Source organism: Scyliorhinus canicula, chromosome 26, assembly GCF_902713615.1.
Source record: "Scyliorhinus canicula chromosome 26, sScyCan1.1, whole genome shotgun sequence".
NCBI lineage: Eukaryota > Metazoa > Chordata > Chondrichthyes > Carcharhiniformes > Scyliorhinidae > Scyliorhinus > Scyliorhinus canicula.
Window position 1 is genome coordinate 4,100,681 of NC_052171.1, and position 16,034 is coordinate 4,116,714.

The following is a 16,034-nucleotide window of genomic DNA, read 5'->3' on the forward strand; positions in this document are numbered from 1 at the left end:
ATCTGTAAAAGCTGGTAAGGGTTAATGTGGACATGCCGAATTTCCTTAGTTTCCTGAGGAAGTATAGGTGCTGTTGTGCTTTCTTGGTGATAGCGTCGACGTGAGTGGACCAGGATAGATTTTTGGTGATGTGCACCCCTAGGAATTTGAAACTGCTCACCATCTCCACCTCGGCTCCGTTGATGCTGACAGGGGTGTGTACAGTACTTTGCTTCCTGAAGTCGATGACCAGCTCTTTCGTTTTGCTGGCATTGAGGGAGAGATTGTTGTCATTACACCACTCCACTAGGTTCTCTATCTCCCTCCTGTATTCGGACTCGTCGTTATTCGAGATCCGGCCCACTATGGTCGTATCGTCAGCAAACTTGTAGATGGAGTTGGAACCAAGTTTTGCCACGCAGTCGTGGAATTATTTAATTCAAATTTCATAATCTGTCGTGGTGAGATTTGAACCCAGGCCCCCAGATCATTATTCTGGGTCTCAGGATTATGAACCTGGTGACAATACACTATGCCACTGCCTCCTTGTGATGTCCTAAAATTGTGAAGAGTGTCTGCCTTGTGCTGTTGGAGTACAGATTCCTCAGCCCCAATGCCCCCCCCCCCCCCCCCCCAAATTTGAAGGAAGAAAGCTGCAGTGTGAGTATAACTAAGACTGTGAGGATTGGGACCAAGGCTGCTGAAAGCATTAGTACGGTTCGCTGTAAATTCAGACCACAAGTGTGCCCAAGTGACAAAGTGGTAGAATGCTACAAAATGTGCCTTCTATCGGAAATGTGTCAATAAAACCAACCAAAGTGTTGCACTCCCTGTGTGTCCTCCATAATCCATTTGTGTGAGTGAAAGAAACACTGTCAGGTTTTGGTGTTTCTCCTCTCTCCATGGTTGAGTTACCTTGGTCTGGTTACAGATAAGAGAAAGAAAAATACTGGGTCTGTTTTGGTGTGATTGTGTCAATGTGGGTCTATTTGACAGCTTTGTTTTAATCTGGTAATGGGATGGGCGTTAGGGAGCAATGGACTGTTTCCCCGTGTTTGAGGGGTCGAGAATGTGGGACACTCGAGGGTTTTGAGGCTGCGACCTCAATGATTGCAGCAGAGATCATTTCAACTTTTTAAGAAAAAGTGGTTGAAGGGGAATGTTCTGAAGGGTAACACATCAGGAGCACCTGATACTGATGTAACTGCTGGCGTGACTGTGTTGCAATGTCACATGATTAAGTAACAGATGTGGAGGGAAGCAGAAGTACTTACGAATACTAGGCTAACAAGAGGCAAACATTAAAGAAACCCCACCTAGACCATGAATGACAGAAGAAACAGACATGGGGTGGGCTCATGTGATTGGACTTCAACTCCAAGGTGGGCTGGATGAGCTAAATGGCCTATTTCTGCTTAAGTAGGGACAGGAATAGGTCATTTAAACCATTGAATCTGTTCTGCTATTAATGCCTGATATGTGATTAACTCCTTATGAGTCTTTTAGCTTATCGTCATTAATACCTTTGCTGACCAGGAATCTATCGTTCTCAGTTTTAAAATTAATAATTGATCCAGCATTAATTGGAATTTTCAGGGAGAGTTACAAACGTTTACTAACTTTTGTGTCAAAAATGTTTATTAATTTTACTTGTGAAAGATATGACCCTCGTGTTTATGCTCTCTCCCTTAGTTCTGGACTCTAGGACTAATGTAAATAGTTTCTCTATCTCATATCTGTCCCATAAATATTGGAAAGCTATGATTAAATCACCCCATAACCTTCTAAATTCTATGGAATAGTTTGTTTAATCTCTCCTCGTAGCTTAATCCTTAGAGAATAGCTATTATTCTACTAAATCAATGCTGCACTCTCTCTGAGGCCAGTACTATATATCTTTTCTCAGGTTTGGTGCCTAGAACTGCTCGCAATACTCCAGCTATGGTCTAACCGGAGCTTTTTATAGCTGAACCATGCTTTGTAACTTGTCTGTAATTTCTCCTGTGTCATGAGGTACCTTGCACCTCAAAGACAACACCTTGATGAGGCACTAGCTCAGTCTTTTCCCACAAGCATTTACAAATTATCAGATGGAATGATAGTTGAGCTGCTTGTTCAATTATTTGCCTGTGATGTAACTGACATGACCCTTCAACCTCAAAACAGAAAGGTTGTTTGAGAAACCCTTATTTGTGGAGAGACAAGACTTCAACCCATTATCTCCATTTGCTTGTTTCCCGGATGAGGAGGTGCTGGACTACTGACCTGGAAATCCAGGGGAATGCTCTGGGGATCCGGGATGAATCCCACCATGGAAGATGGTGGCATTTGAATTCAGTAAAAACCTGGAATTAAAAGTTTAATGATGACCATGAAACCATTGTCGTAAAAAGTCAACTGGTTCGTCAATGATGTTTAGGGAAGTAAATCTGCTGTCCTTACCTGGTCTGGCCGACATGTGACTCTGCCCTCTGAAGTGGCCGTGCAAGCACTGAGTTCAAGGGAAATTAGGGATGGGCAGTAAGTGCTGGCCCAGTCATCCCTTTAAAAAGGCTGTGGTGTTTTAAGTTTGACTATGGCCCAGTTTCACTTTCTGTCTGTCGATGTCTCTCTCTCGCACATGCACCAACTCTCATGTCTGCAATGAGGGGCAATGTACTGTGGTTATTGTTCAGGCCTTGCTGCAGAAATCAAGAAGACAGCTGCAGTGGCACTTTGGGAAAATGACTGTGCACATTCAACCCGACTGCAACAGAGTCAGTTTTCCTTTTCACGTAATGTGTGGAACCCATGCTGAAACAGTTTGATCTGAAAGCTGGTCTTCTCACTGCCAGCCTTGTGGCTTTTGCAACCTGGCCAGAACAGCCTTTTAATTGGGTTGCTCTGGTTTCGCTGCGGCTTATCACAAAATCCTGTTGCTGCTGCTGCTGCCTTCACTGATGCTGAAACTGGCTGTTTCATCTCGCCTGTGTAAGTTGGGGCAGATTTGCCAAGTTCGTCACAGATCTCGTAACGGCAGTGCTTCTTTTCAACAGACTTCCTGTGCAATCACATAAACGTACAGCTAGCTGGCTAATCAGCTTGGTAGATTTCTACTGATTTCCTTTTGGGTGTGGGTGGGGATCGCAAAGAGTTTACCACTTTGATCACCTGTCCTAATATGTGGTTTAATATCCAGTTTTGTTTGATCATTTTCCTGCGACATTTGACTATGTCAAAAAGGAGCTATATAAATGCAAGTTATTGTAGTACATGAACATACAGTGCAGAAGGAGGCCATTCGGCCCATCGAGTCTGCACCGACCCACTTAAGCCCTCACTTCCACCCTATCCCCGTAACCCAATAACCCCTCCTAATCTTTTTGGTCACTAAGGGCAATTTATCATGACCAGTCCACCTAACCTGCACATCTGTGGACTGTGGAGGAAACCGGAGCACCCGGAGGAAACCCACGCAGACACGGGGAGAACGTGCAGACTCCGCACAGACAGTGACCCAGCGGGAATTGAATCTGGGACCCTGGCGCTGTGAAGCCACAGTGCTACCCACTTGTGCTACCGTGCTGCCCTAGCAGATAGAAGTTTTTTAATGCACAATTATTATCAAAGACAGTACTTTGGTACAGTCACTAACTTGGCAGGAACTTCTTCACATCTATATCCCTATTTCTCTCCCTTGTTGTGATCGTGCAGTTTAGTGAAGAAGACACCCTGATAATTCTGGTCCGAGGCCTTGTCCCGACCATTCTGCGGGGTGAGCACGATGTATGGTCACAGCACAGCAGCAACTTTGCCTCCAAACTGGGGCACACCAATTTCTAGCCCATTAATGTCTTGTCACAACTGGATCTGAACAGCCTGCTTGTCTTGTATTTCTGATTTAGTGAACTTGCAAAAAAAAAAGGAAATGGCCATTCCCTGAATTGTTCTGAATGTTACAGAGGAGAAAACTTGTGCAGCAGTGTAGCGAACATGTTGCTAACTCTTTGAAAACACTTGTAGGGTCCAGACTTGACAGTTCCGAATGCAAATTGTCAGCCCTCCAGAACACTGGTGCTGCTTGCTTTCAAGTGCATGTTAAAACTCAGCTCAGGGTATCTTGCGTATTTAACTCAAATTTGATTTGGTTGAATATTATCCACCGTTGTCGTATTCTACCTTAAAATACAACCTCAGAGTTAGGAGGTTTGGAAGACTTGTTTCCTCAATTCGGGCTGTATTAGTATGTGTCTGTGTGTGTGGTGTGAACAGGAATCTGTAAGCACAGAAACTGATGTTTATGGGTTCAAGGTGATTCCTGAAGAGAATTCCTGCACTCAACAACCAACACCCCCCCCCCCCCCCCCCCCACAGTATTGCTTTATGTTTAGTCTCATAAGTAAAGTCTCATACACATACTGCACAGTGTATACATTGGACATGACTTTGCACTGAAATGGCTCAGACCAGCTATAGAAGCCTCTACCTTTACAGGGGAGAGCATGCCTATGGTTTGGGGGAGGGGGGCATCTCCACCACCCTGCTGGAGAAACGGCCTTTGTTATCTATGAAATGAGAATAGCAATGGGCTGGGGGCTTGATTCCAGTACAGTAGGACTGACCCGCATGACACAGATGATGATGCACAACAATGACAGTAGCAACAAAAGAAAGACCAGTTCAGCGAGCTTCAGAGCAGATCAATGGCATTGAAAATTCCATTGCAGGATGTAAAGGAGCAGATTATATGACTAGAAGAAGGTGGCTGCAGTCCATTCTGGATTTGGTAGTTTTGATTGCATGGTACCTGACCTCAGTTACACACAAACTCGGGCCAGCCAGAACAAGAACGGCCTTGCTACCATCAAGGAAGGTAGCTGAGGTTTGTACCATCCTGATCTCATTGAGCTTTGTTCCCCTTTCAGCCCGCAATACTAAAATAAGACTCAATCTCAAAATCCTCACGGACAGTATATTGCAGTACAGACACTGTTTGCAGTGATTCTTCTGTGTTATATAGGCCTGGATGTGACAGACGATCAGCACAGCCAGAGACCCAAGGCAAATGAGCCGCACCCTGCTTCACTCCTCCCACATTATCACAAATGAAGGGCAGCAAGTGACGATAGATTAGAAGCAGACAGCACTGCCGTCTCAGCATTCTGACTTTGTTAGGCCGGCTTCAAGGTGGAGGTTGTTCTCCAGGTGTAATTGTTTACAGGAGATCCTACAAAATAGGCTGTAAGACGTTATGGAGACAGTGCACCAGATAGACCTGTGCAGTGATAGAAAAACAGCTGTCTACAGTGGAACCCTCCCACAGATTGCACAGGACATCTGAAGCATGGTCCTCAGATACACGGGACTCTCAGAACAGTTGGAATACCTAATGATATCCAGATTGCTGCGACATAGACTTTTGGCATCCGTCTGCAATAAAGTCTCTTGCCCGGTTTCAGAGTACTGGGTGATCAGATTGAGGGAGCAGTGAGGCAGGGATCCACAGGTCACCCTAAGGTTGCCTCCTCACAATGGGAGAGTGCCTGGAATATATACTGCCTTCGTAGCAGGACACCACCAAATGTCAGCCAAATGACTTCCTAATCGGTGGAGTTGGGTGTGGGGAAGAGGATCTTCAAACCTATTTTCCTTGGCAGAATGGCTGATAACCAGGTGATATAGATTTAAAGTAACTAGAAGAGGAATTAGAGGGAAGTTGAGAAGAAAAGTATCACCCAGAGTTGCAGGTGGGGACCTGAATCTCACTCCCTGAATAGCAAAAAGAGGCAGAACTCCTCACTGCATTTAAAATGTACTTGAATATGCACTTGAAATGCTGTTACTTACAGGATTATGAAACCAGTCTCACCCCCACAACCCCAAGATGACCCTCAGGTCTGACTCCAGTTGATCCTGTACCTCAGGCTTGGGTCTAGGTGAATCCTGTCTCTCTCTGGCCTGACTCCACATGAATCCGGTACCTCAGGCCTCACTCTCAGTGAATCCTTATTCTAGTGCCTTGCTCCATGTTAATCCTGTTCCTCAGGCCTAATTCCAGATGAATCCTGTCCTTGATGACTAACTCCATATTAGGGTGGCACGGTGGTGCAGTGGTTAGCACTGCTGCCTCACGGCGCTGAGGACCCAGGTTCGATCCTGACTCTGGGTCACTGTCTGTGTGGAGTTTGCACATTACCCCGTGTCTGCGTGGGTCTTACCCCCCACAACCCAAAGATGTGCGGGGTAGGTGGATTGGCCACACTAAATTGCCCCTTAATTGGAAAAAAAATGAATTGCGTACTCAAAATTTATTTTTAAAAAAGGACTAACTGCACATGAATCCTGTACCTCAGGCCTCACTTCAGATGAATCCTGTTCCTCAGCCTGACTCCACGTGAATCTTCTTCCTCAGGACTGATTCCATGTGAATCCTGTTCCTTAGGCCTGACCCAAGATGAGTGATTTTTCGCAGGCCAGATTTCTGGTGAATCCTGTGTCTCAAGTCTGACTCCATGGGAATCCTGTTCTCCAGGCCTGACCCACAGTGAACCCTTTTTCTCAGTCCTGACTCCAGGTGAATCCTTATTCTCAGGCCTGGCTCCACATGAATCCTGTTCCTCAGGCCTGTGCCTCAGGCCTCATTCCAGGTGCATCCTGTCCTTCAGGCCTGACTCCACTTGAATCCTGCCCCTCAGGCCTGACTCTACGTGAATCCTTATCCTCAGATCCTACTCGATGCGGATCCTGTCACTCAGGCATGAATGCAGGTGTTCCCTGCTCTTCTTTATCAATGAGTTTCATGTTGGTGCGGAACCATTGAAGTAGGAGTTTAAAATCAGTTGTGAGGATGTGAACTGAAACAATGAAGTCAGTAAGGAGAGAAGACTCCCTATATTTCTGTCTTGTGTCAGGTCTGATCCTGACATCATTACTTTAAAAAAAAAATCTACCCAATTAATTTTTTTCAATTAAGGGGCAATTTGCAATTTAGCGTGGCCAATCCACATACCCTGCACAGCTTTGGGTTGTGGGGGCGAAACCCACGCAAACACAGGGCGAATGTGCAAACTCCACACGGAAAGTGACCCAGAGCCGGGATCGAACCTGGGACCTCGGCGCAATGAGGCAGCAGTGCTAACCATTGCGCCACTGTGCTGCCCTCTGACATCATTACATGCATCTGCACCACAGCTGCCGAGGTGTTGCAAATACGTTGGAGACAGTTGAAGGCAAAGTGTGCTTCAAGTTGATTCGCACCCCTGATTTCGGGCAGGTTGAAATGACAATTATGAAACACTGAAACCTTTGTACAGCTTCAGAATCTTTTGATCATACAACCACACTTTAACTGCTCCCACCATCACATTGGAATCTAAATGAGTCGATGAAATTGTGTCTAGATTTTACTCAGTCACGAAATGATCCAAATCTAAGGAAGCCTGTGCTCAAAAGAACTGAACTGGGTTAATCGATTTGTGTATATGTACACTGTGTGGTGGTATGAAGCTGTAGGCTGGAGACCTAAGGATTGATTCCCATTGTCCCCCCATCTCCTCATCGCCTCGTCCCCCCCCCCCCCCCCCCCCCCCCCCAACAACCCTGCTCCTCCCCACCACACACAGGGCTTACCTATCTCTAGCTATCTCACCTATGAACACTGTACTTCTCAAGGCATTTTAATCAGCTTCCACAACAGTAGGTTCTTCATCTTCATGTTCCCACCTCCTGCCCAGGGCTAGATGCAATGTTGTGTCAGTTGTTTCTATTTTAAGCAGCAGGACTTTTGCAACTAGGTTTCATTGTTAACTACGCTATGGTAAAGTCCGGGGGTGGGTGACTAGACACAAATCTGCTGAATCAGGAGAGTGCCCTGGATATGTCACCCTTCTTGCTGGTGTACGTACACATTCAGAGTCATTGTCCCCTTGCTTAGATCACTTCACCCTTTATTTCCAACTTCATGTATTTGGAGGGGGTGATGCCCTCTATCTCCATCAGATGAAGCTGATGATACCACTACTTAGTTTAGCTCGTCAGCCATGGTGAGGTACCAGGGTATGCTCACTGGTGGGCAATGCCAGCTGTTTCAAGGCATAAATAAGAGCTGAGAACCCGGTGAGACTTTCCCATTTAAAGGTGGGATGTGAGGCTGACGATGCGTCAAAGGTACCAGGTCCTGTCACAGAAATCCCCCATATGCCTTAGGTTAAATCCTTGGCCAGGATTCCTGCTTCTGATGGAATCCATCAGCTGAGTTGGGGAGCAGGGGAGCGTGGGGGTGGGAGGAAGGGGGATGCTGGGTGCATGGAGTGACAGGAATGGCTTTTCTCCATGGTTAGCAAACTGCTGTCAGTCGCTGGTGCCTGAGTTACCCCCAGCTGGAGTTTGCACAGAGACAGGGGACAATGCTGGTCAAAAAAGGCTTTGCTTGAAGAAAAACATTTGGAATTTAATAAAACCAAATGGAAAAGCAATAGGCACAGAAAGTTTGCAAGTATGTTCTTGAATTGTCACACTGTGGCGTCACATGTTTGGCAGCAATCAGCTGGAAGTTTTCAAATTCTAATGAGGGCGGCTGATTAACTTTTGGCATTTGTAAACAGAGGCTAGCATTGTGGTGCCTTTTAGACACCCCACATTTCAGAGTCTCCGCTTTTAAAAACAGCAGATATTTGGTTGTATAAACCCACTGGGAGCTTTGAAAAGACAAGACTCCGCAATCCCAATACGTCTGGCTCAAATGTTTAAGACAGCACAAGCTGAACTGAGGGTGGAAAAGGAACCTTAAAAAGCCTATTAAGATGGGGGGGGAGTGATCGCATTGGTCATTATTTTGGACATTTGCCTGGACAGTGGCAGCTTTACTCTGGGGACTTGAGCTTGGTGGGTTGAAACCAGCCAGCATTGAGGTCTCTGCTAATTCTGGTCGCAGAATCAAAACTTTTAATTTCAGACTGGACCCATCAGATAGTCTGCACCAGCTAAGATAGCTGGTAGTTAGCCAAGCCATAACTGTCACCAAGCCACAGTTATCCAGAGCATGGGCTGTTGTCGGCAGACGGTTCTTAACTCTCATGTTGTCCGAGTGAATTTTACGATTGGTTTGACGTTTTGAGATGTTTATCCCTCATCTCGTTCTGTTTTCCACTGTGGAAAGTTGCTTTATGAGGAGGGATTTGTGCTTTTGGAGGTGAGACAACCCATTGCTTTACCGAGGGTGGGCTGCTCGAACGTGAAAAGGAGTAGAACGTGTTTGCCGAGGACGTTTTAATATAAAAGCACAAAACTGCACCTTTAAGAATTCCTGTCTCAGAGTTCGATGCACCCGGAACGTTGACTCCAAATTCCATATCCCCACCTCACAAATTTTTCATTATTTATTCACAACGAGTGGGAAACCATTGGGGAGCACACCCAAATCCCAGTCCAGAATTCTGCAACGGGAGTACTAAAGGATGAAGATTTAGCCCAAAGAGAAGTGAGGAAAAGCCAAAATGTGTCCATTATTTACCCCTCAGATCAACATCACTAAAAATAAAAAGATGTTCTGGTTAGTGGGAGCTTGCTGAGCACTAATTGACTGCCCCTTCTCGCATGTTACAACAGTAACTATTTCATCTCTTTAAACTGCTTTATGTCTGACTCAATGACATCCCAAGGTTATGAAAATGAAAATCGCTTATTGTCACGAGTAGGCTTCAATGAAGTTACTGTGAAAAGCCCCTAGTCGCCACATTCCGGCGCCTGTCCGGGGAGGCTGGTACGGGAATCGAACCGTGCTGCTGGCCTGCTTGGTCTGTTTTAAAAGCCAGCGATTTAGCCTTGTGAGCTAAACCAGCTAAATGCTCGCTAAATGCAGGCCTTTTGGTCAAATGATGAGAAAAGGTCATTCCGCCCACCAGCCAGTCATGATGTTGCTAACTACCTCAGCGTGGTGTCTGAGTGTGACACAAATGTCCCTGCCATCTATTTCCATGCTCTGTGCCAGGCTCTGTTCCAGACGAATATCTGTCTTTGCACAAAGATGCTGTTTTTCTATTTTGAAAGGGCTTTATGAGATGATAGGGTTGATTATCCGACCCAATGAGAGAGCCGCACTCCCACAATCCGGTGATTTTTTTCCTGCCAATAATTGTAATGGGTATTAGAAGCACAGGCTGCAGCCATCTAATACACTGTTAGTCAGGCTGAATCCCTGCTGGGAGCATGAAATAGGCCCTGCGACTCCCCTGTTACATGAAGGCAGCTCTCTTCGGGTGTCACATCTGTTGCGAATATAAACTCTGCAAGTGTTGAATACAGTCTGAGAAGCTGAGAGAGTGAGTTTCATGTCGTGGAGTGTGCAGATGGTTTCAGTTCAATCTTTCCCATTCCCATCTTTGCTCTTGAAAAGGAAAGATCGGGGGGGGGGGGGGGGGGGAGGGGGGAAACATCTTTAAAATGATTGAAGCTTTTGATAGACATAGGGAATGTGTTTCCACCAGCAGGAAAGAACAGTTTCAGGTAGTCACTGAGAAATCAAATCTTTGCCCAGAGATTGTGGAATTCACCATCACAGTGAGTTGGTGAGGTACACAAAAAGATGCATTTACAGGAATGCTTGATAAGTATATGACGGAGAAGGCAATAGAGGATGATATTGAGTTAGATGAGGAAGTGTGAGAGAAAGCTCGAGTGGAGCAGAAACACTTGCAAGGACTGGTTGAGCTGAATGCTGTTGCTCTGTTTACCTGCTATAAATATAGCAGTCAATATGGTCGCCTTCCTTAATCCTAATTATGTTTACACTGAGAGTCGCCAAATACCGCCACAAGGTTCAAACCCGAATACTGATCAAAGAGCCAATACACCAGTTAGTTAGTTCAAAGTCAATATTATTTATTTACATATGCAGTAAGATCTACACATGCACAAAGTACTACAAACTAAACTATCTCTAATGCTAATGCCTATACCTAGCTTCGGGTGCCCACTCAGTCAGAGGAACAATGGCCGTTGTTCGGATCTGAGGGTTCGAAGAGGTATAGGGGAACAGCTAAGGTCGTCCATCTGGTAGCGAGCGTTGACCTTGAACTTACTTGCTTCTGGTGCAGCTGGTGGAAGGGTCTCTCCGCTTTGAGAGTCAATTCCAAGAGAGCGAATCTCTCATGGGGGTTCCTTCTTATACCTGGAGGGGCTTCGCGCCAATTTGGCCCCAATTAATTGGGCCGCTTCTCGATCATTGCTATCGATCTTGTCCAATAAAGGGGTGGGTGCTCTGATGGCTGGGTGTGTCTTCGGTGGCCGTTGGCCTTGCTTTGTTTGTGTCTTTCTGGAGCTGGGATGTCTGCAACAGTATCAACTACCTGAGTGTTAGCCCTTTGTTTCCCGGAGATGGACAATCAATATGCTAATCGACCCAGAGTTTCGATTCCGTCTGGTAACTGCTTCCCGAATATACATTCAGGCACTGTGCCTGCTTGTTGTCTAGCATTGTCCACATTTCCCTACATTCTTTGTGAGCGTCTATTTTGTATTCTGGAAGTGGCCATCCCAGATGGCTACAATGCCCTGACCCGGCGCTGTACATTTTATGCCAGTGTGGCCTGGGGGCCACGTGCGGCCCATCTGTGTTCTGAGTGCAGCACGTGAGAAGTTTTGTTGACCGTTGCCTACACGCCGGATTGCCACATTCCGCTTGATTCCGTCTGTGTGTTTTCCCCACCACTATGACTGAAGTAAAATGCACGTAAAGCAAGAGCAAGTGAGGTCTTTGCTAATTGAACACAACATTGACTGTGAGAGCCTGCACTCTCTCCGCATTCAAAGCGTAAATATTTATTTTGTCTTTACCATTTGAATTTGATAACAGTTCTATTAAGAAAAGAACGATTAAGCATTTTCTATCATTCATTATGAAATGTCCGACCTGTATTAAATATATTTATTTGTATGTAGTTATTTGTAAGTAAATGTATGTATTGTTATTCGTGTGGTCATGGTTAGTGAACATGTCTGACCTCAATCTTGCGGCCCATTGATGATGGAGGTCCACTCATGTGGACCACTCACTCACCTAAGTTGCCCTTCACTGTTTTAGTGGCTGAGAGCTCCACATGTTCACCACCGTCTGAGTAATGTTTCCTCATCGTAGTCCCAAATGGTCCACCCAGTGTCCTGAGACTGACTCCTTGTTCCAGAAACCCCAGCCAATCTGTCCAGTCCTGTCAGAATGATATACGTTTCAATGTAATTCTGTGTACGATTGGCCCAGGACAACTTGCAGATGCTTCCCCAAAAGGATGGGCTGAATCAATCCTAGAATTTCAGTTTCAGAATTTCGAAATGATATGAGAGATCATTATCACATTTGTGCAGCATTCCAATCTATAAAGCACTGGACCAGAGCCCTTGCTTACATTGGGAACGGCATGCTTTCTCTCGAAACAGCCAGATTACTCCCATCATCTGGATTGGAACATGTTGTTGCAGGGATGGGGTGCAAAAGGACCACTTAACTAGCTCCCCACGGGTCTGATACGGCGTACAACTGCTTGATCATTTCAACCAGCAATTGTAGAAATATGTGTCTCGATCAGTGCTCCTATATCCTTTTTGAAGGTTGGATGGAGACTGAGTAAGTGGGCACCGCAAAGGTTCAAATCTCTAAGATTTGATCTACCGACTCCCACCACTATCCACTGAGCTATCATTATAGACCTGAGTGTATCCCCTTTCTAGAGAACTTGCTTTGTGATTTCCAAGAAGCTGTGGTGGAATGGTACCATCTGCTGAAAGCAGACCTGCAGACAATCCCAAGCATCAACACACAACAGCCTTGAACTTGTATGCCTCCAATGTCTTGGCTCCTATGTCTCTATCATCTAGTTCAGTAGGGGCTGCTGCACTGTGGGAGGTGTTGTCTTTTGGATAAGATAAAGCCCTGTCTGCCCGATCAGAAGGAAGTAAAAGATTCCTTAGTGCTACTATGAAGAGTCGCAAGGAAGTCATCTTCAGTATCTTGAGGAATATGTATTCCTCAACATCTCCAGAAAACAGGTAAATCTGGCCATATAATGTCCACAGGGGAAGAGAAACTAATAGCCTTCACTTTGAGGACCTTGAATAAAGCTGAAAGCAACTATGTGCAGATAGAGAAAGAAGCCACAGGAATCATTTTTGGAATAAAACGGTTCTACCAATTCCTGTATTGGAGGAAATTCACTTTATTTATCTTTCTTTTTTTTAAATATAATTTTTATTGGAATTTTTTACAGAAAATATAAAACATAACGACAAACAATGAAATGCAACAAAATAACCCATAATAACCGTACCACCCCCAGACCGTATCGACGCATGTATCCCATCCCCCACCCCCCCAACCCCAATGAACAACAAAAGAACTTCAAAATAAATTTAAATTAAATAAACAAACATAGTCATCGTCCACCCCCCCCCCCTTTTCCCCCCCCCCCCCTCCCCCCCCCCCCCGGGTTGCTGCTGCTACTGTCCCCGTACCCTATCGTTGAGCCAGAAAGTCGAGAAAACGTTGCCACCGCCTAAAGAACCCTTGTACCGACCCTCTCAGGACGAATTTGACCTTCTCTAGCGTAATGAAAGCCGCCATGTCATTGATCCAGGTCTCCACGCTTGGGGGCCTCGCATCCTTCCATTGTAGCAAGATCCTTCGCCGGGCTACTAGGGATGCAAAGGCCAGCACACCGGCCTCTTTCGCCTCCTGCACTCCCGGCTCCACCCCAACCCCAAAAATCGCGAGTCCCCATCCTGGCTTAACCCTGGATCCCACCACCCTCGACACTGTCCTCGCCACCCCCTTCCAGAACTCCTCCAGCGCCGGGCATGCCCAGAACATATGGGCATGGTTCGCTGGACTCCCCGAGCACCTGACACACCTGTCTTCAGCCCCAAAGAACCTATTCATCCTTGTCCCAGTCATGTGGGCCCGGTGCAGCACCTTGAATTGGATGAGGCTAAGCCGCGCACACGAGGAGGAAGAATTAACCCTCTCCAGGGCATCAGCCCATGTCCCGTCTTCGATCTGTTCCCCCAGTTCCCCCTCCCACTTAGCTTTCAGCTCCTCTACTGACGCCTCCTCCGCCTCCTGCATAACCTTGTAGATATCAGATATCTTCCCCTCTCCGACCCAGACCCCGAAAGCACCCTGTCGCTCACCCCCTCGCGGGAAGCGAAGGGAATCCCTCCACCTGCCGCCTAGCAAATGCCTTTACCTGCAGATACCTGAACATGTTCCCCGGGGGGAGCCCAAATTTCTCCTCCAACTCCCCCAGGCTCGCAAACCTCCCATCAATAAACAGGTCCCTCAGCTGTCTGATGCCCGCTCTGTACCAACCCTGAAATCCCCCATCAATGTTCCCGGGGACGAACCTATGGTTCCCCCTCAACGGAGCCTCCATCGAGCCCCCCACTTCTCCCCTATGTCGCCTCCACTGCCCCCAAATCTTGAGGGTAGCCGCCACCACCGGACTCATGGTATACCTCGTAGGAGGGAGCGGCCACGGCGCCGTTACCAGGGCCCCCAGGCTTGTATCTCCACAGGACGCCCTCTCCATCCGTTTCCATGCTGCCCCCTCCCCCTCCATTACCCACTTGCGCACCATCGACACATTGGCCGCCCAATAATACCCCGAGAGATTGGGTAACGCCAGCCCCCCCCATCTCTACCCCGCTCCAAGAAGACCCTCTTCACCCTCGGGGTCCCATGCGCCCAAACAAAGCTCATGATGCTGCTCGTAACCCTTCTAAAAAAGGCCCTAGGGATAAAGATGGGCAAACACTGAAAAAGGAAGGAAATACACTTTATTGACGAACCATCATCCACTCACACCGATTTCTGGACCTCACACCGGGATTCTATCACTGGCAGCGAGCAGAATGCAGAAGGTGACATTGTTCTTGTCAGCACAGACATACTCCATCAAGTATCGTCAGCCAAACCTGCATGGGAACACAGATAGAACCTCCTGAAAACCCTAACCAAATAGATCAGTGATAAGCAGTTCATGTGGAAACATATTTTACTTTGAGCAAGTAGATAACACTCCTGTCACCGCAGGACAGGTGAAAATGCGTACCAGAAGTGATCCAGTACTGTCAGAGTTTATGGACATGGTGCTTCGAGACAAGACTCTAGGAGCAAACCCTAAGTTAAAGCCATATTCTAGCTGAAGACTCGAATGATCTGTGCAGGCAGGCTGTCTCCTCTGGGGAGTGAGAGTCATCGGTCCACCATTATTAAGAAAACATGAAGACGGGGCAGCACGGTGGCACAGTGCTGCCTCATGGCGCTGAGGTCCCAGGTTCAATCCCGGCTCTGGGTCACTGTCCGTGTGGAGTTTGCACGTTCTTCCCGAGTTTGCGTGGGATTCGCCCCCACAACACAAAGATGTGCAGGGTAGGTGGATTGTCCACGCTAAATTGCCCCTTAATTGGAAAAAATGGATTGGGTACTGTAAGTTTATTTAAAAAAAAAAGAAAACATGGAGACCACTGTGGTATTATAAGGATGAAGGAGATGACCAGGAGCTATTTTTGGTGGACAGAGCTATGCCAAAATCAAGGAGAAGGACATTCTGTGTTCATCTTGTGCAAAAGTGAAGAACCTGCCGTCATTAGCCCCGTTGCACTTGTGGGAATGGCCAGAAGAGGCCGGGCAACGGGTACATGTTGATGACGCCGGACCGTTTTAAGGCGCGTGTTGATGCTCATTCAAAGCAGCCCGAAGTTGCCATCATAAAGTCAACGTCATCGGCTAAAACAATTGAGAGATTTGGTTAAATCTTCAGCAGATTTGGTTACCCTGAACAACTGATGAGTGATAATGGACCGCAGTTCATATCTCAAAGAGTTCATAAACTACGTGAAGGAGAGTAGAATTCAACACATCTGGCCTACTCCGTATCACCCTGCCACAAATGGGCTGGCAGAATGTTTTGTGCAGACGATGAAACATTTGTTAAAGGTAACCAGAGAACAAGATTCATTATCTAAACGCTTGAGTCAATTCCTGCTCACGTCCCGGAATACTGTGCACTCAAACACCCAGGTTTCTCTGG

At 46.6% G+C, this 16,034-nt stretch overlaps 1 protein-coding gene and 1 long non-coding RNA gene across 2 annotated transcripts in view; one reads left to right on the forward strand and one right to left on the reverse strand.

The window, feature by feature from the left end:
* Window positions 1–16,034, forward strand: part of LOC119957494 (pleckstrin homology domain-containing family A member 2-like) — a 141,804-nt gene that overhangs the window by 13,107 nt on the left and 112,663 nt on the right. The window lies entirely within an intron of this gene.
* The window catches only part of LOC119957495, a 195,886-nt gene continuing 194,589 nt past the window's right edge, over window positions 14,738–16,034 (reverse strand). The window contains exon 3 of the long non-coding RNA XR_005458815.1: window positions 14,738–14,916. This is a non-coding gene — a long non-coding RNA (uncharacterized LOC119957495). The remainder of the gene's footprint in view (window positions 14,917–16,034) is intronic.